We start from the raw sequence: 19,701 nt of genomic DNA, 5'->3' as shown, positions 1-19,701 counted from the left end.
TGGAAAATAGTGTAGCATGATTCCAGTCCAATAAAGAAGATTAGATAAGAAGTGATTGATACTGCTTGGATTAAGCTGCCAGTATAAAAGAGAGGACCTGATGACAGCTGCCAGACTAAAGATGAACATTTCCGTAAATTAGGATTATATTCACATTCTAGCAGAAACATCAAAACACTAATAAATCAACCGGATGAGTTCAGCTTCAATAGCATTCAAAATACTAAACCTGCCAATGAGTGAAGTTGAACCAGTGTGGTTCCTTTTGTGGTTTCCATTGCTTTTTCATTATTCACACAGTTATTTTCTCACCGCGAGGTTGGGCGCAGAAGCATTGGAAAGTTAATATTAGTTAAAATTTGAGTGCAGATCACTCAAGGCATTTTAATAACCTGTCGGGAATTGTAAAAAGGATGGTGGAAGACAGAGGAAGATTAATCCCATCTCTTAAAATGTTTGGACACCATATTGTAAAAAAGAAAATAGAAACAAGTTCATGATGTCATTTCCTGGTGAATATATACAGTGGCTTGTGAAAGTATTCACCCCCCTTGGCATTTTTCCTATTTTGTTGCCTTACAACCTGTAATTAAAATAGATTTTTGCAGGGTTTGTATCATTTGATTTACACAACATGCCTACCACTTTGAAGATGCAAAATATTTTTTCTTGTGAAACCAAAAAGTAGAAAACTTGAGCATGCATACCTATTCACCCCCCCAAGGTCAATATTTTGTAGAGCCACCTTTTGCAGCAATTACAGCTGCAAGTCTCTTGGGGTATGTCTCTATAAGCTTGGCACATATAGCCACTAGGATTTTTGCCCATTCTTCAAGGGAAAACTGCTCCAGCTCCTTCAAGTTGGATGTGTTCCGCTGGTGTACATCAATCTTTAAGTCATACCACATACCTCAATTGGATTGAGGTCTGGGCTTTGACTAGGCCATTCCAAGACATTTAAACGTTTCCCCTTAAACCGCTTGAGTGTTGCTTTAGCAGTATGCTTAGGGTCATTGTTCTGCTGGAAGGTGAACCTCTGTCCCAGTCTCAAATCTCTGGGAGACAAACAGGTTTCCTTCAAGAATTTCCCTGTATTTAGCACCATCCATCATTCCTTCCATTCTGCCACCCCCATGCTTCACTGTGGGGATGGTTATCTCGGGGTGATGAGAGGTGTTTGGTTTACGCCAGACATAGCGTTTTTCTTGATGGCCAAAAATATCAATTTTAGTCTCATCTGATCAGAGTACCTTCTTCAATATGTTTGAGGAGTGTCCCACTTGCCTTTTGGCGAACACCAAACACGTTAGATTTTTTTTTCTTCCATAAAGCCCAGCTCTGTGGAGTGTACCCTTAAAGTGGTCCCTATGGACAGATACTCCTCAAATCTCTGCTGTGGAGCTTTGCAACTCCTTCAGGGTTATCTTTGGTCTCTTTGTTGCCTCTCTGATTAATGTCCTCCTTGCCTGGTCTGTGAGTTTTGGTGGGTGGCCCTCTCTTGGCAGATTTGTTGTGGTCCCTATTCTTTACATTTTTTAATAATGGATTTAAATGGCGCTCCTTGTGATGTTCAGATTGGGATACTTTTTATAACCCATCCCTGATCTTTACTTCTCCACTTCATTCCTGACCTGTTTGGAGAGCTCCTTGGTCTTCATGGTGCCGCTTGCTTGGTGTTGCCCCTTGCTTAGTGGTATTGCAGACTCTGGGACCTTTCAGAACAGATGTATATATACTGAGATCATGTGACACTTAGATTGCACACAGGTTGACTTTATTTAACTAATTATGTGACTTCCGAAGGTAATTGGTTGCAATACATGTTATTTAGGGGCTTCATAGCAAAGGGGGTGAATACATATGCACACACCACTTTTCCGTTTTTATTTTATATTTAAAAAAAATGAAACAGGTTATTTTTTTCATTTCACTTCACCTTTTGGACTATTTTGTGTATGTCCATTACATGAAATCCAAATAAAAATCCATTTAAAATTACAGGTTGTAATGCAAAAAAAATAGGGAAAACACCAAGGGGATGAATACTTTTGCAAGGCACTGTATATATAGATCTATATATATCTTCTACGCCCGTTAGTTGCCTGAATCGCCGTGTCTCCAGCCCGCCCAGCTACTCACTGGACCCTATGATCACTCGGCTATGCATGCCTCTCTCTAATGTGAATATGCCTTGTCCATTGCTGTTTTGGTTAGTGATTGTTGTCGTATTTCACTGTAGAGCCTCCGGCCCTGCTCAATACGCCTCAGCTAACCCTCTTGTCCCACCTCCCACCCATGCGGTGACCTCACCTGGTTTAATTGATGTCTCTAGAGACAATACCTCTCTCATCGTCACTCAATGCCTAGGTTTACCTCCACTGTACTCCCATCCTACCATACCTTTGTCTGTACATTATGCATTGAATCTATTCTACCGCACCCAGAATCCTGCTCCTTTTACTCTCTGTTCCGTACGTACTAGATGACCAGTCTTACAGCCGTTAGCCATACCCTTACCCTACTCCTTCTCTGCTCCTCTGGTGATGTAGAGGTTAATCCAGGCCCTGCAGTGCCTAGCTCTACTCCCATTCCCCAGGCGCTCTCATTTGTTGACTTCTGTAACCGTAAAAGCCTTGGTTTCATGCATGTTAACATTAGAAGCCTCCTCTCTGAGTTTGTTTTATTCACTGCTTTAGCACACTGTGCCAACCCAGATGTCCAAGTCATGTCTGAATCCTGGCTTAGGAAGGCCACCCTGAAATTTCCATCCCTAACTATAACATTTTCCGACAAGATAGAACTGCCAAAGGGGGCAGAGTTTCAATCTACTGCAGAGATAGCCTGCAGAGTTCTGTCTTACTATCCAGGTCTGTGCCCGAACAAATTGAGCTTCTACTTTTAAAAATCCACCTTTCCAGAAACAAGTCTCTCACCGTTGCCGCTTGCTATAGACCACTTTCTGACCCCAGCTGTGCCCTGGACACCATATGTGAATTGATTGCCCCCATCTATCTTCAGAGCTCGTGCTGTTAGGTGACCTAAACTGGGACATGCTTAACACCCCGGCCATCCTACAATCTAAGCTTGATGCCTTTAATCTCACACAAATTATCAATGAACCTACCAGGTACAACCCCAAATTCGTAAACACAGGCACCCTCATATATATCATTCTAACCAACTTGCACTCCAAATTCACCTTTGCTGTCTTCAACCAGGATCTCAGCGATCACTGCCTCATTCCTAGCGTCCGTTATAGGTCTGTGGTCAAACGACCACCCCTCATCACTGTCAAACGCTCCCTAAAACACTTCAGTGAGCAGGCCTTTCTAATCAACCTGGCCCAGGTATCCTGGAAGGATACTGACCTCATTCCGTCAGTAGAAGATGCCTGGTTATTCTTTAAACGTGCTATCCTCACAATCTTAAATAAGCATGCCCCATTAAAAAAATGTAGAACCAGGAACAGATATAGCCCATGGTTCACTTCAGACCTGATTGCCCTTGACCAGCACAAAAACATCCTGTGGCGTACTGCATTAGCACCGAATAGCCCCCGCGATATGCAACTTTTCAGGGAAGTTAGGAACCAATATACACAGGCAGTAAGGAAAGCAAAGGCTAGCTTTTTCAAACAGAAATTTGCATCCTGCACCACAAACTCAAAAACGTTCTGGGACACTGTAAAGTCCATGGTAAATAAGAAACACTGTCAACACCGATAAATCCACGATAATTGAGAATTTCAAAAAGCATTTTTCTACGGCTGGCCAGGCTTTCCACCTGGCAACCCCTACCCTGGTCAACATAACTGCACCCCCCACAGCAACCTGCCCAATCCTCCCCTATTTCTCCTTCACCCAAATCCAGATAGCTGATGTTCTGAAAGAGCTCCAAAATCTGGACCCCTACAAATCAGCAGGACTAGACAATCTGGACCTCTCGTTCGTATCGTCTGAGATCCAAAAAGATTGGAAAGCTGCCGCGGTCATCCCCCTCTTCAAAGGGGTTGACACTCTAGACCCATATCTATCCTACCCTGCCTTTCTAAGGTCTTCGAAAGCCAAGTTAACAAACAGATCACCGACCATTTCAAATCCCAACGTACCTTCTCCGCCATGCAATCCTGTTTCCAAGCTGGTCATGGGTGCACCTCAGCCACACTCAAGGTCCTAAAAGATATCATAACCCCCATCAATAAGATAAAATACTGTGCAGCTGTATTCATAGACCTGGCCAAGGCTTTTGACTCTGTCAATCACCACATTCTTATTGGCAGACTCAACAGCCTTGGTTTCTCAAATGACTGCCCACACTGAGTTCAGTGTGTCAAATCGGAGGGTTATTGCCTGGTTATACTGTAAACTCTCCTTCCAGACTCACATTAAGCATCTCCAATCCTAAATTAAATCTAGAAATCGGCTTCCTATTTCGTAACAAAGCATCCAGCTGCCAAACATACCCTCGTAAAACTGACTATCCTACCGATCCTCGACTTCATTTACAAAATAGCCTCCAACACTCTACTCAGCAAATGTGATGCAGTCTATCACAGTGCCATCTGTTTTGTCACCAAATCCCCATATACTACCACCACTGCGACCTGTATGCTCTCGTTGGCTGGCCCTCGCTTCATATTTGTCGCCAAACCCACTGGCTCCAGGTCATCTATAAAAGTCTTTGCTAGGTAAAGCCCCGCCTTATCTCAGCTTACTGGTCACCATAGAAGCACCCACCCGTAGCACGCGCTCCAGCAGGTATATTTCACTGGTCACCCCCAAAGCCAATTCCTCTTTTGGCCGCCTTTCCTTCCAGTTCTCTGCTGTCAATGACTGGAACTAATTGCAAAAATCACTGAAGCTGGAGACTCATATCACCCTCACTAACTTTAAGCACCAGCTGTCAGAGCAGCTCAAAGATCACTGCACCTGTCCATAGCCCATCTGTAAATAGCCCATCCAACTACCTCATCCCCATACTGTTATTATTTTTCTTTGCTCCTTTGCACCCCAGTATCTCTACCTGCACATTCATCTTCTGCACATTTATCACTCCAGTGTTTAATTGCTAAATTGTAATTATTTAATCACTATGGCCTATTTATTACCTCCCTTATCTTACCTCATTTGCACACAATGTATAGACTTTTTCCTATTGTGTTATTGACTGTGTTTGTTTATTCCATGTGTAACTCTGTGTTGTTGTTTGTGTCACGGCCATCGAATGAAGAGGACCAAAGCACAGCGTGGTAAGCGTACATATTCCTTTTATTTAGAAATGACGCCGACAAAAACAATACAAAACAACCGTGAAGCTTAAGGGCTATGTGCCACAAACAAAGTTAACTTCCCACAAAGAAAGGAGGGAAAAGGGCTACCTAAGTATGGTTCCCAATCAGAGACAAAGATAGACAGCTGCCCACCCCACATCACACCCTGACCTAATCAAATAGAGAAATAAAACGGCTCTCTAAGGTCAGGGCATGACAGTTTGTGTCACACTGCTTTGCTTTATCTTGGCCAGGTCGCAATTGTGAATGAGAAATTGTTCTCAAAAGCCTACCAGACAACAAATAAAAGGTTAAATAAAAAAATAAAATCTATATACAGTTGAAGTCGGAAGTTTACATACACCTTAGCCAACTACATCTAAACTCAGTTTTTCACAATTCTTGACATTTAATCCTAGTAAAATTCTCCGTCTTAGTCAGTTAAGATCACCACTTTATTTTAAGAATGTGAAATGTCAGAATAATAGTTGAGAGAATGATTTATTTCAGCTTTTATTTCTTTCATCACATTCCCAGTGGGTCAGAAGTTTACATACACTCAATTAGTATATGGTAGCATTGCCTTTAAATAGTTTAACTTGGGTCAAATATGTAGGCTTCCACAAGCTTCCCACAACAAATTGGGTGAATTTGGCCCATTCCTCCTGACAGAGCTGGTGTAACTGAGTGAGGTTTGTAGGCCTCCTTGCTCGCACATGCTTTTTCAGTTCTGCCCACAATTTCTCTTTAGGACTGAGGTCAGGGCTTTGTCATGGCCACTCCAATACTTTGACTTTGTTGTCCTTAAGCCATTTTGCCACAACCTTGGAAGTCTGCTTCGGGTCATTGTCCATTTGGAAGAACCATTTGCGACCAAGCTTTAACTGATGTCTTGAGATGTTGCTTAAATATATCCACATAATTTTCCTACCTCATGATACCATCTATTTTTTGAAGTGCACTAGTCCCTCCTGCAGCAAAGCACCCTCACAACATGATGTGGCCACCCCCGTGCTTCACGGATGGGATGGTGTTCTTCAGCTTGCAAGCCTCCCCCTTTTTCCTCCAAACGTAACAATGGTCATTATGACCAAACAGACATTTTTCCAAAAAGTACGATCTTTGACCCCATTTGCAGTTGCAAACCGTAGTCTGGCTTTTTGTGGTTTTTGTTTTGTGGTTTTTTTGTGGTTTTTGATTTGTGGTTTTGGAGCAGTGGCTTCTTCCTCGCTGAGCGGCCTTTCAGGTTATGTCGATATAGGACTCGTTTTACTCTAAATATAAAATACTTTTCTACCTGTTTCCTCCTGCATCTTCTTCCTTTGCTATTGTTCTGGGATTGATTTGCACATTTCACACCAAAGTACGTTAATCTCTAGGAGACAGAACGTGTTTCCTTCCTGAGCGGTATGACGGCTGCGTGGTCCTATGATGTTTATACTTGCGTACTATTTTTTGTACAGATGAACGTGGTACCTTCAGGCATTTGGAAATTGCTCCCAAGGATGAAGCAGACTTGTGGAGGTCTACATTTTTTTCTGAGGTCTTTGCTGATTTCTTTTGATGTTCCCATGATGTCGCCTTGAAATACATCCCAAAGGTACATCTCCAATTGACTCAAATCATGTCAATTAGCCTATCAGAAGCTTCTAAAGCCATGACATCTTTTTCTGGAATTCCACAAGCTGTTTAAAGGCACAGTAAACTTAGTGTATATAAACTTCTGAACAACTGGAATTGTGATACAGTGAATTATAAGTGAAATAATCTGTCTGTACAACAATTGTTGGAAAAATGACTTGTGTCATGCACAAAGTAGATGTCCTAACCGACTTGCCAAAACTAGTTTCTTAACAAGAAATTTGTGGAGTGGTTGAAAAAAAACAAATTTTAATGACTCCAACCTAAGTGTATGTAAACTTCCGACTAAAAGTGTATATCTATATATAAACTGGGTGGTTCGAGCCCTGAATGCTGATTGGCTGACAGCCGTTGTATTTCAGACCGTGTGCCACGGGTATGACAAAAGTTATTTTTACTGCTGTAATTACATTGGTAAACAGTCTATAATAGCAATAAGGCACTTATGGGGTTGGTGATATATGGTCAATATACCACGGCTAAGGGCTGTATGCAGGCACTCCGCATTGTGTCGTGCTTAAGAACAGCCCTTAGCTGTGGTATGTTAGCCATATACTACACCCCCTCGGGCCTAACAAATTAATTAAAAATAAAAATAGATATTTAAAAAACTCAACAGGGTGTGATCTGATAAAACAGGAATCGACGCAAAACGACGTGAAGTGATGTTTTTGAAACGTGCTGCTTCTCTTGTTGGGCAGGGAGGGTGTGCGCTATGCGAATGAGTAAAGACTGTGTCAACACACTCAGTAGGTCCCAAAAACAAAATCTAATATTTCAGCCCCTTTCAGGAAATGAAATGTTTTGCATCAGCAGGAAGAACAGGCTAGAACAAGGGTCACTAAGGTGAGAAATATTAGGAGGGAAAGCCTAAGACGTTGTAGGGTAGAGCTAAAATAAGGTCTTCATCTGGATACCAATGAAATTATTTTTTAACTCTAACCTGTGTAACATTCCACAAAGAGAAATGTAGATTAATATGAAATTGTATGTTGGGTGAAATATGCTTCATACCATAATACTTCCTTCTACTCTGTCTCCAAACTCTGTAGCTTTAGTAAGCACATGTGATTTACAGTAGTTATGTATTCCAACTCCATCATCTGAGGGCATTAAATTAGATGCAGTAGATTAAATCAATTTGATCGATTGGAGGAGGATGGGTTAGTGTGCTTCAAGTAGTGGCCACAATAGTGTTAACAAACTGAGCCTGTTAGGAGAGAAATCCTGCTTTTAGCACATATGATTGATATCAGTTCCCCCACCCTTCCTGGAATCTCAGAATATCAACAACTTTAGTGTCTAGACTACTGTGTTTACGTGCGTGTGTGCCTGCCTGCCTCCTAGGATGCCTGCGGGCATCGCCCCATATACACAGCACATACAGTGCATTGTGAAAGTATTCGGCCCCTTTGAACTTTGCGACCTTTTGCCACATTTCAGGCTTCAAACATAAAAGATATAAAACTGTATTTTTTTGTGAAGAATCAACAACAAGTAGGACACAATCATGAAGTGGAACGACATTTATAGGATATTTCAAACTTTTTTAACAAATCAAACACTGAAAAATTGGGCGTGCAAAATTATTCAGCCCCCTTAAGTTAATACTTTGTAGCGCCACCTTTTGCTGCGATTACAGCTGTAAGTCGCTTGGGGTATGTCTCTATCAGTTTTGCACATCGAGAGACTGAAATTTTCCCATTCCTCCTTGCAAAACAGCTCGAGCTCAGTGAGGTTGGATGGAGAGCATTTGTGAACAGCAGTTTTCAGTTCTTTCCACAGATTCTCGATTGGATTCAGGTCTGGACTTTGACTTGGCCATTCTAACACTTGGATATGTTTATTTTTGAACCATTCCATTGTAGATTTTGCTTTATGTTTTGGATCATTGTCTTGTTGGAAGACAAATCTCCGTCCCAGTCTCAGGTCTTTTGCAGACTACATCAGGTTTACTTCCAGAATGGTCCTGTATTTGGCTCCATTCATCTTCCCATCAATTTTAACCATCTTCCCTGTCCCTGCTGAAGAAAAGCAGGCCCAAACCATGATGCTGCCACCACCATGTTTGACAGTGGGGATGGTGTGTTCAGGGTGATGAGCTGTGTTGCTTTTACGTCAAACATAACGTTTTGCATTGTTGCCAAAAAGTTCAATTTTGGTTTCATCTGACCAGAGCACCTTCTTCCACATGTTTGGTGTGTCTCCCAGGTGGCTTGTGGCAAACTTTAAACTACACTTTTTATGGATATCTTTAAGAAATGGCTTTCTTCTTGCCACTCTTCCATGAAGGCCAGATTTGTGCAATATACGACTGATTGTTGTCCTATGGACAGAGTCTCCCACCTCAGCTGTAGATCTCTGCAGTTCATCCAGAGTGATCATGGGCCTCTTGGCGGCATCTCTAATCAGTCTTCTCCTTGTATGAGCTGAAAGTGTAGAGGGACGGCCAGGTCTTGGTAGATTTGCAGTGGTCTGATACTCCTTCCATTTCAATATTATCGCTTGCACAGTGCTCCTTGGGATGTTTAAAGCTTGGGAAATCTTTTTGTATCCAAATCCGGCTTTAAACTTCTTCACAACAGTATCTCGGACCTGCCTGGTGTGTTCCTTGTTCTTCATTATGCTCTCTGCGCTTTTAACGGATCTCTGAGACTATCACAGTGCAGGTGGATTTATACGGAGACTTGATTACACACAGGTGGATTGTATTTATCATCATTAGTCATTTAGGTCAACATTGGATCATTCAGAGATCCTCACTGAACTTCTGGAGAGAGTTTGCTGCACTGAAAGTAAAGGGGCTGAATAATTTTGCACGCCCAATTTTTTAGTTTTTGATTTGTTAAAAAAGTTTGAAATATCCAATAAATGTCGTTCCACTTCATGATTGTGTCCCACTTGTTGTTGATTCTTCACAAAAAAATACAGTTTTATATCTTTGTTTGTATATCTATATCTTTATGTTTGAAGCCTGAAATGTGGCAAAAGGTACCAAAGTACCATACTTTCGCAATGCACTGTATCTATAACCCTTCAAATTTTATATTTGACACCAGACTTTTGAAATAGCCCTGTTAGACACTCTCTGTTTACATCTCACCTCACTCAGATTTATACTTGCACTTCCTGCTCCCAGCCCTGCTCTCCCTCCTTCCCAATCCCATTATTGGTCCTGTCCAAAACAGGACGAAAGTTGGGAGCGTTGCAAGAATGCATCTTGGGGAGGAAACAGGGGAGGTTGGGAATTGGGAAGGCTGTTGGTTTGGGTCAGAGGATTTATCCTCCTTTGTTGTCGGGGTTCCTGATCTTACTCTGGGTCTGGTTAGAGGGGGGGCTGGTGTGACACTGGCATGATGAGGACCTTTTGATTTCACTGAAGCTGATTTAGCAGAGAGATGGAGTAGATCTCAATCTGGTCTTTGGACCGCCAGCTGCAGTTGTGTGGGTGGATAAGAAGGGGATACTGAGCGGTTGTTCAATGCAGTTTACAGATGCTTTCACTGAGTCACTTTGTTAAAACTATCTCTAAAAAGGATGTGGAATGTGTACCGTCAGACAACAAATAAATAAAACCCTGCATAAAGGGAAATAAACTGCACATGGGGTTCTAACCATATTGAGCAGCTCATATTCAAAATCAGACATTGTATAAGGACATAAACCTATGTAGTAACACGATTGTAGGTGTCCTTATGTATGCATTCATAAAGCCCTTATAACAGCTATAACACATAACATTAGTCATAAAGTGACATAAGGAGTTTTATATTGTTATGAGTAATGGCATAAGATGTTATAAAACTAGTTATAACGGGTGTTATAGATGACTGTTGATCCTGTTGACATATGCTTTAATGTCAACTGTTAATAACAGCTGCTATAACAGAGCCTGAATGACAACTAATGTCATATGTTATTACATGCTATTTAGCAATCTATACATACCAGATGATATAAACAGGGTGTTATGTAATTTACCAACATCTGTGTCACATTATTACATTAAATGGAATGATGGGCATCATAACCATGTCAAATGCCCTTATAGAGTGTGCACAGAAACCTTCAATAAAGTGACATTAATTTGAGGTGTTATAGAACAGTTATGAATGTTCTTGTACCACAGCACGAGTTGAGAAACACAAAACTCAAACATTCAAAGGATCTCAAAGCAGCATTGGCAAACAATCTATTGACTCCAACATAAACGTCTCAATATACAATTTGCAGATTGCATCTACGTTATAAAGTCTTTATTGATTGTTATTGATTCATCAGACAACTGGAGTGTCATGTGTTCTTGCCACATATTGACACTCAACAGCTGTTTAGCATTGAAAATCATCAGGCAGCCCCTTTGTCTTATTTTGTGTCTGTTGGTTTCCTAACATGTATTTTCTGGCACACACTGGGTATTATGAGATGAAGACTCGATTGCTTTTCACAAGTGCTCCAGCTAGCTGCCTACAGGCTTAGGAGGGGTTGGTTCCTTGTTGAGGCAGAGGTGACAATGGTCACTGGCTTGGCTCTAGAACTCATGATGGTGTTAGCTACTTCGGCAAAAAGTCACAAACTTTCAGTGCACACACAGACTTTGTGGTTTAAGAGACTTGCCTGTTTATAATGCAGTTCTGCTACTGCTGTGTGTATTTTAGAGTTAGTTCAGCCAAATATCCATACAGTATCTTTATAGAAAAACATAAGAATGGTGCAAATGTTTGCCTCGCATTGTCTAACCCGCAAAAATGTCATTTTAAAAATGGTAGTTTCACTCGAGTGAGATTCAGTTAATTCAATCTTTCAGATGGTATTGGACTTGCAGCATGTACAATAAAAGTCCTGTGTCTGGGAGGCAGCATGAGTCAAAAAGCTCAGTATGCAATGGCTTATCAAGTAAGGGGAGTGTGATTGCTGAAACAGCCCACAGTTGTTTATGTGGTAGAGAAGCACACATTCGTCATAGAGATTTTAGCCTTGTGCAGGAACTCTTTGTCAGTTCCCCTTCACACACACACACCTTCGTACACACATACACACACGCGCACACACACACACACGGCTAGCTGGCCTCTTACCCGTGCGCCCCTTGACCTTTCACACACACACCCCGATACTCCCCCTGATACTCCTCCCACCCCACCCTACCACCCGTCACATACAATTCCACTCCCTATATGCCCCTGAGCCCCCCAGCTCAGATAAAGCCAGCATGGCTGCGCACACACCCCCGGTCCGTGCGTAACACTTGCCACGTAAACCTACTCTCCTCACATGCAGAGCCCCCAAGCGCTCTTACACTCTCTCCCTCCCAAACTCTCATTCTCGCTCTCATTCTCTCTCACGCTCCCCCTCTCCTACTCGTTCTACTCAGTCCTGTTATCCTAACACAGTAAAGCTGCTCAGACAAACAGCTCATTTTATTCACTTGTGCTCAGTTGTACAAGTTTAAGTTAAGTTTTCTTTTAGTAAATAGGGTTTCAGCCTGAACTGTTCTCTGTCATAGTTACTTCAAAACAGTTTCCAAACAGTGTGTTAACAGTGTATTAACAGTGTGTTAACTTCCAAACCATTTTCCTTGGAGACACAGCAGATTTAGCGAAAACATTCAGGTCTTACTTCATGAGTAACCTCATATTGTCTATCAATAGCACTACTCTATGTGCTTGTCTCAAGTCTAGTTGTGCTGTGCCCATGAGGAGTTGACCAAACCACACATGCTTAGGCAGCCACCCAGGCTGTACTGTATGCTGTCTGTGAAGTTAGTGAAGAGAACAAGTGAAGAGAACAATAGACAGAAAGAGACGTACTGTAAACAGTGCTAAGATATATATACCTGGAGAACTAGTAAGGTACTGTATGTCCTGTTTTGACCCATAGAGAGCAACAGATCTACAGAATGAAGTGGACTCAACAGGGAGTGGAAATCATCCAACTGAGAACCCCATAGGGCCCTTGATTTGATTGTAAGGGAGGACACAGTTGGAGAATAATTACTGAGATACAGGCCAAAACCTTACCGAAACCACATGAAGGAGCAAATCATTTATTCGTAACTCAATAGTGGTTTTCAGGGACATCTTTTCTTTATCTTAATGTCATAATCTATGGAGTAAATCCTTTTTTGCTCCTAATCAGGGACCCAGCGGTTCACCTATGGGCAATTTCACCAGTCCATAATAAATAACGGAACTTGAAACTTTTGAACACTGAATAAACATTGAAGAAATTCAAGATAGCTGGCGAGTGTATGAGGGAATGACAAACCACACAGAGAGAGAGCGAGAGAATGGGGCAGTCATCATGACGATGCTATGAATGACTGATTGTCTACGTCAGAGTATAAGACAGAGCTGTTCAGATAGCCTGTGATTTCTGCAGAATGTCCATGCCAGGTAAACAGTGGGAACCAGTCTGGCTAAACCATGCAGTAACCACCAGCAGTTTTGTGGCCTGGGGCAACATTTTCCTGTTAGGGCACATTTTCCTGTTAACCCTAACTCTAAACTCTTAGGAGAGACCAACAACATGTAATTATGGGGACCTTAAGCTGCAGCTACAGCAAAAATTCACCACAGACTTGCACAGTCTCTTTGCTGTTCTGGTTTAATAAAGTAATACCAATATCTCAGTGCAGTTAACTCTGTTTCTTGGTGTGCCGGAGGAAGATTTAAAAACGAGATGTCCAGTAAGGCTAAGCTATAGAAGCCTTGATTAGACTAGAGTCGTGCGGCAAAATATCAGCATCTTGAGAGATTCCTCCAAGGCTTTCCGTCTTAATTTAAAAGATGGAAAATTATGTTTACTATTACAAGAGACAATAAAATAGGACCATTTCATTAATGAATCATTGTTTGTCTACTGTAACTATTCAAAATGTATCGGAAGAGCAACTTTTACAACTGTGGATAAGCTATTATTCCAGCCTCCGATTCCTGGAAGAAATGCAATATCTTGCACAGTCTGAACGTAGGCTACGACAGAGACACACGCCTGAAAAAATCTAGCTTTCCATTTCCTTATGTCAATGGAATTCACTGTTACGTAAAGGCACAATACCATAGAGTGTAGAATAAAATGAGGTTGGAGTCTCATTTCATTTGGTGGCAACTTCATTAGGTTGCCAGGAATGTGTAATTCAGCTGTACTATTTAATGCATAATACCGTAGGTCAAGGGTATTCAACTCTGGAGAATGCTGGTTTTCTGTTCTACCTGATAATTAATTACACACACCTGGTGTACCAGGTCTAAATCAGTCCCTGATCAGAGGGAAACAAAAAAATGCAGTGGAAATGGCTTGGAGGTCCAGAGTTGATTTTGAAGGCTTCAGGTATAATGTACTATTCAAATAATTATAGTCAAATTTATGGCAACTTCATGAATTGTTGAATCTTCTATTTTTTTCACCTGGTAGTAGTGAGCAATTTGTGCTTCTTGAGGTTGGTTCGGATTTGGTTACCACATTTTTATTCCCCCAGGTTTTGATAATTTTTAAAGACATTGTGAGTTGAATGCTGTAACAGAAAATAAAACAATTAATACAAATTCCATGATGGTAATGACTACACACTACTGCTTATCACTTATTTACCATCCATTATTTTCATTACTTTACTTTCATAAAATATTTCAGATGTTGTGTATCTTACATTTGTTTATTATATGACATTTTTTTTATTCCAAGTCATCATCTCATCTCTTTAGATCTCCTGCCTAGGCAATCTGACAAAATTACTATTTTAGTAATTCTTCAAAGTAAATAAGGCATACTTTTAAGACTGCTGAATAGCAATCACTTAGATCAGTGGTCAAATCAAAGACCTTAGGATGAAATGCTTACTTACAAGCCCCTAACCAACAATGCAGTTCAAGAAATGCAGTTAAAAAAAAAGAGTTTTAAAAATGCAAATCAATCACAAGGTAACACAAGAAAGTGACATAACAATAACGAGGCAATATACAGGGGGTACCAATACCGAGTCAATGTGCGGGGGTACAGGTTAATCAAGGTCATTTGTAAAGTGAGTGCATAGATAATAAACAGCGAGTAGCAGCAATGTAAAAACAAAAAGAGGACCACTTAATTTGTTTAGTTGCTCAGTAGTTAAATGGCTTGGAGGTAGAAGCTTTTAAGGAGCCTTTTGGTCCTAGACTTGGCGCTCTGGTACCGCTTGTGTGAGGTAGCAGAGAGAAGAGTCTATGACTTGGGTAACAGGAGTCTTTGACAATTTTTTGGGCCTTCCTCTGACACCGCCTAGTACATACACTACCGTTCAAAAGTTTGGGGTCACTTAGAAATGTCCTTGTCATTGAAAGAAAAGCTAATTTTATGTCCATTAAAAAAACATCAAATTGATCAGAAATACAGTGTAGACATTGTTAATGTTGTAAATGACTATTGTAGCTGGAAACGGCTGATTTGTAATGGAATATCTGCATAGGCGTATAAGGGCCCAATATCAGCAACCATCACTCCTGTGTTCCAATGGCACACTGTGTTAGCTAATCCAAGTTTATAATTTTAAAAGATTAATTGATCATTAGAAACTATGTTAGAACAGCTGAAAAATCCAACTTCACAGATCTTCATTGTAAAGGGTTTAAACACCGTTTCCCATGCTTGTTCAATGAACCATAAACAATTAATATACATGCACCTGTGGAACGGTCTTTAAGACACTAAAAGCTTAAAGATGGTAGGCAATTAAGGTCACAGTTATGAAAACTTAGGACACTAAAGAAGCCTTTTTACTAACTCTGAAAAACACCAAAAGAAAGATGCCCAGGGTCCCTGCTCATCTGCGTGAATGTGCCTTAGGCATGCTGCAAGGAGGCATGAGGACTGCAGATGTGGCCAGGGCAATAAATTGCAATGTCCGTACTGTGAGACGCCTAAGACAGCGCTACAGAGAGACAGGACGGATAGCTGATTGTCCTCGCAGTGGCAGACCACGTGTAACAACACCTGCACAGGATTGGTACATCCGAACATCACACCTGCGGGACAGGTACAGGATGACATCAACAACTGCCCGAGTTACACCAGGAATGCACAATCCCTCCATCAGTGCTCAGAATGTCCGCAATAGGCTGAGAGAAGCTGGACTGAGGGCTTGTAGGCTTGTTGTAAGGCAGGTCCTCACCAGACATCACCGTCAACAACGTCGCCTATGGGAACAAACCCACCGTCGCTGGACCAGACAGGACTGGCAAAAAGTGCTCTTCACTGACAAGTCGTGGTTGTGTCTCACCAGGGGTGATGGTCGGATTCGCGTTTATCGTTGAAGGAATACGCGTTACACCGAGGCCTGTACTCTGGAGCGGAATCTAGTGAGGTGGAGAGTCCGTCATGGTCTGGGGCAGTGTGTCACAGCACCATCGGACTGATCTTGTTGTCATTGCAGGCAATCTCAACGATGTGTGTTACAGGGAAAACATCCTCCTCCCTCAGGGGGTACCCTTCCTGCAGGCTCATCCTGACATGACCCTCCAGCATGACAATGCCACCAGCCATACTGCTCGTGCTGTGCGTGATTTCCTGCAAGACAGGAATGTCTCTGTTCTGCCATGGCCAGCGAAGAGCCCGGATCTCAATCCCATTGAACACGTCTGGGACCTGTTGGATCGGAGGGTGAGGGCTAGGGCCATTCCCCACAGAAATGTCTGGGAACTTGCAGGTGCCTTGGTGGAAGAGTGGGGTAACATCTGATAGCAAGAACGGGCAAATCTGGTGCAGTCCATGAGGAGGAGATGCACTGCCGTACTTAATGCAGCTGGTGGCCACACCAGGTACTGACTGTGATTTTGACCCCCCCTTTGTTAAGGGACACATTATTCCATTTCTGTTAGACACATGTCTGTGGAACTTGTTCAGTTTATGTCTCAGTTGTTGAATCTTGTTATGTTCATTCAAATATTTACACATGTTAAGTTTGCTGAAAATAAACGCAGTTGACATTGAGAGGATGTTTCTTTTTTTGCTGAGTTTATAAGCCATAAAATGTGCGTTCTCCCTACTTCCACTCACACTACAACCAGCACTGCAGCTGCAATGAATGAGTATAGCAAATAAAATAAAATGTTATTTGTCACATACACATGGTTAGCAGATGTTAATGCGAGTGTAGCAAAATGCTTGTGCTTCTAGTTCCGACAATGCAGTAATAACCAACGAGTAATCTAACCTAACAATTCCACAACTACTACCTTATACACACACAAGTGTAAAGGGATAAAGAATATGTACATAAAGATATATGAATGAGTGATGGTTCAGAATGGCATAGGCAAGATGCAGTAGATGGTATCGAGTACAATATATACATATGAGATGAGTGATGTAAGGTATGTAAACATAAAAGTGGCATAGTTTAAAGTGGCTAGTGATACATGTATTACATAAAGATGGCAAGATTCGGTAGATGATATAGAGTACAGTATATACATATGAGATGAGTAATGTAGGGAATGTAAACATTATATTAAGTGGCATTGTTTAAAGTGGCTAGTGATACATTTTTTCCATCAATTTCCATCAATTTCCATTATTGAAGTGAGCTGGAGTTGAGTCAGTATGTTGGCACCAGCCACTCAATGTTAGTGGTGGCTGTTTAACAGTCTGATGGCCTTGAGATAGAAGCTGTTTTTCAGTCTCTCGGTCCCTGCTTTGATGCACCTGTACTGACCTCGCCTTCTGGATGATAGCGGGGTGAACAGGCAGTGGCTCGGGTGGTATTGTCCTTGATAATCTTTATGGCCTTCCTGTGACATCGGGTGATGTAGGTGTCCTGGAGGGCAGGTAGTTTGCCCCCGGTGATGCATTGTGCAGACCTCACTACCCTCTGGAGAGCCTTACGGTTGTGGTCGGAGCAGTTGCCGTACCAGGCGGTGATACAGCCCGACAGGATGCCCTCGATTGTGCATCTGTAGAAGTTTGTGAGTGCTTTTGGTGACAAGCCGAATTTCTTCAGCTACTGCGCCTTCTTCACAACGCTGTCTGTGTGGGTGGACCAATTCAGTTTGTCCGTGATGTGTACGCCGAGGAACTTAAAACTTACTACCCTCTCCACTACTGTCCTGTCGATGTGGATAGCGGGGTGCTCCCTCTGCTGCTTCGATAAGTTTGCGTTATTATTATCAGCGGCTTGTGTCTTTTCTAATATCAAGGAATATTTCACTTTCTCTGAATTGGTGCATGACACTGCTATACTCATTCACTGTAGCTTTAGTGCTTGTTGTTGCGCGAGTGGACGTAGGGAGAACGTGCATTTTATGGCTTATAAAAGTGTTGAACAAAGTGTTGACAGTGCTGATTAACAACTTAAACATGAACTTACTTGTAAAAACAGCAGCTGCTTGCTGTATTCATTGAGTCTCTCTATAGTCATGGTTTTAAAAGTTTTGAAATCATACAGCCTACATTTTTTATGTCTCGAGGAAACTGCAGACACTGTGATCTGCGCTATCTGATTGACCAGGGGTAGGCCTATAGGTGCACCTGATTTGCTCTCTGGGCCTGCCGGGTATGCAGAGTTCTACCATCAGACACATTAAATGTTTTAAAAAAGGGAACACTTAGCCTTCCCAGCATTAAGGCTGCAGAATCAAGTGTGCCTACCGCCAACAGCACTGAACGAAGAAACGCAAGGCTTTACCGTTGTTGTTTTTTACAGAAATGTTTGGTGATCGACTATGAATGCCTTGGAGATCGACTAGTCGATCGCGATTGACCGGTTGGTGACCACTTTCAGGTAGAGATACCTTGCCAGGCAACTGCTTTCTATTCCTCTAGATCATGCGTTTTCTCTTCTCTCAGTCTCTGTGTCTGCTCCACACAGACCGGACAAGTAGGTGGGTGCGCAATGGATTATGGTCATTGCAGTTAATTACCACGTTCTCTAAGCAAAACTATGTAGAATAATGATTGGCCTGTTAGAAACTACAACTCCCTACTACATTGCACAGTTCAGGCTTGATCCGAGTGATCTCTAGAGAAACTGCGTATCGAGCACACAGAAGAAAGAAAAACTAAATGGATTTAAAATAATTGAACGGACTCCAGTAAATTGTTTATAAAACAAAAAATAACCGAAATTTGGGTTAATTGCTCAGAACTATCACCTGGTAACATCACCTGGAGTGTAGAATGCTGGTGACTCAAGTACGCACACACACGGTCATACTGCAGATGCACAGCTGCGCCCCCAGCCCTTCTGAATCCTACGTATAAACCCACCCAAGGCCATATGCCCATGCACTGAGCCCACTCACCGTCCCAACAGTCAGCACCCAACCCAGGCACAGCATAGCTGTACAAACAGGTGCTCCTTCCCACCCAACGCTGTTTGCTTAACCCTTTCATCACAATAAGCTGTGTTGGATTTGGCTGTGTGCATTAAGCAGAGACTTGATATGTTATCGTGAGCCGAGTTGGTCTTAGTATACACTTGTGACGTTATAGAGCTTTCTTCAACGGTCTATTCAATCTTTGCTGGAAAGGATATGGACTCCCAATAAATGTTTTGTTACTGTATGCCTGTTTGGTACAAAGACATGTATGCCTACACACACAAACACCAACAGAGATACACACACACACACCAGACAAATGTCAAAAATGGACTTAGAAAAATCATCTCATAGGCTACATGACCTGTTCCAGGTAACTGGATAACCAACCAAAGTCATACACTACTGTAATAACTTAAATCAAAAAAGAACGCACTTCCACTGAAAACACAAATTACACACAGGACTCCATGCAATGTAACTGACCGGAGCAGAGTAGAT

The 19,701-nt window shown here is 41.9% G+C and overlaps 1 protein-coding gene across 2 annotated transcripts in view; it reads right to left on the bottom strand.

The window, feature by feature from the left end:
* Nucleotides 1-19,701, bottom strand: part of LOC110529112 (SH3 and PX domain-containing protein 2A) — a 95,335-nt gene that overhangs the window by 45,820 nt on the left and 29,814 nt on the right. The gene's annotated exons all lie outside the window — the stretch shown is intronic.

This window comes from Oncorhynchus mykiss, chromosome 1 (genome assembly GCF_013265735.2).
Source record: "Oncorhynchus mykiss isolate Arlee chromosome 1, USDA_OmykA_1.1, whole genome shotgun sequence".
Taxonomy (NCBI): Eukaryota; Metazoa; Chordata; class Actinopteri; order Salmoniformes; family Salmonidae; genus Oncorhynchus; species Oncorhynchus mykiss.
This window is presented reverse-complemented; position numbering and strand designations above follow the sequence as displayed.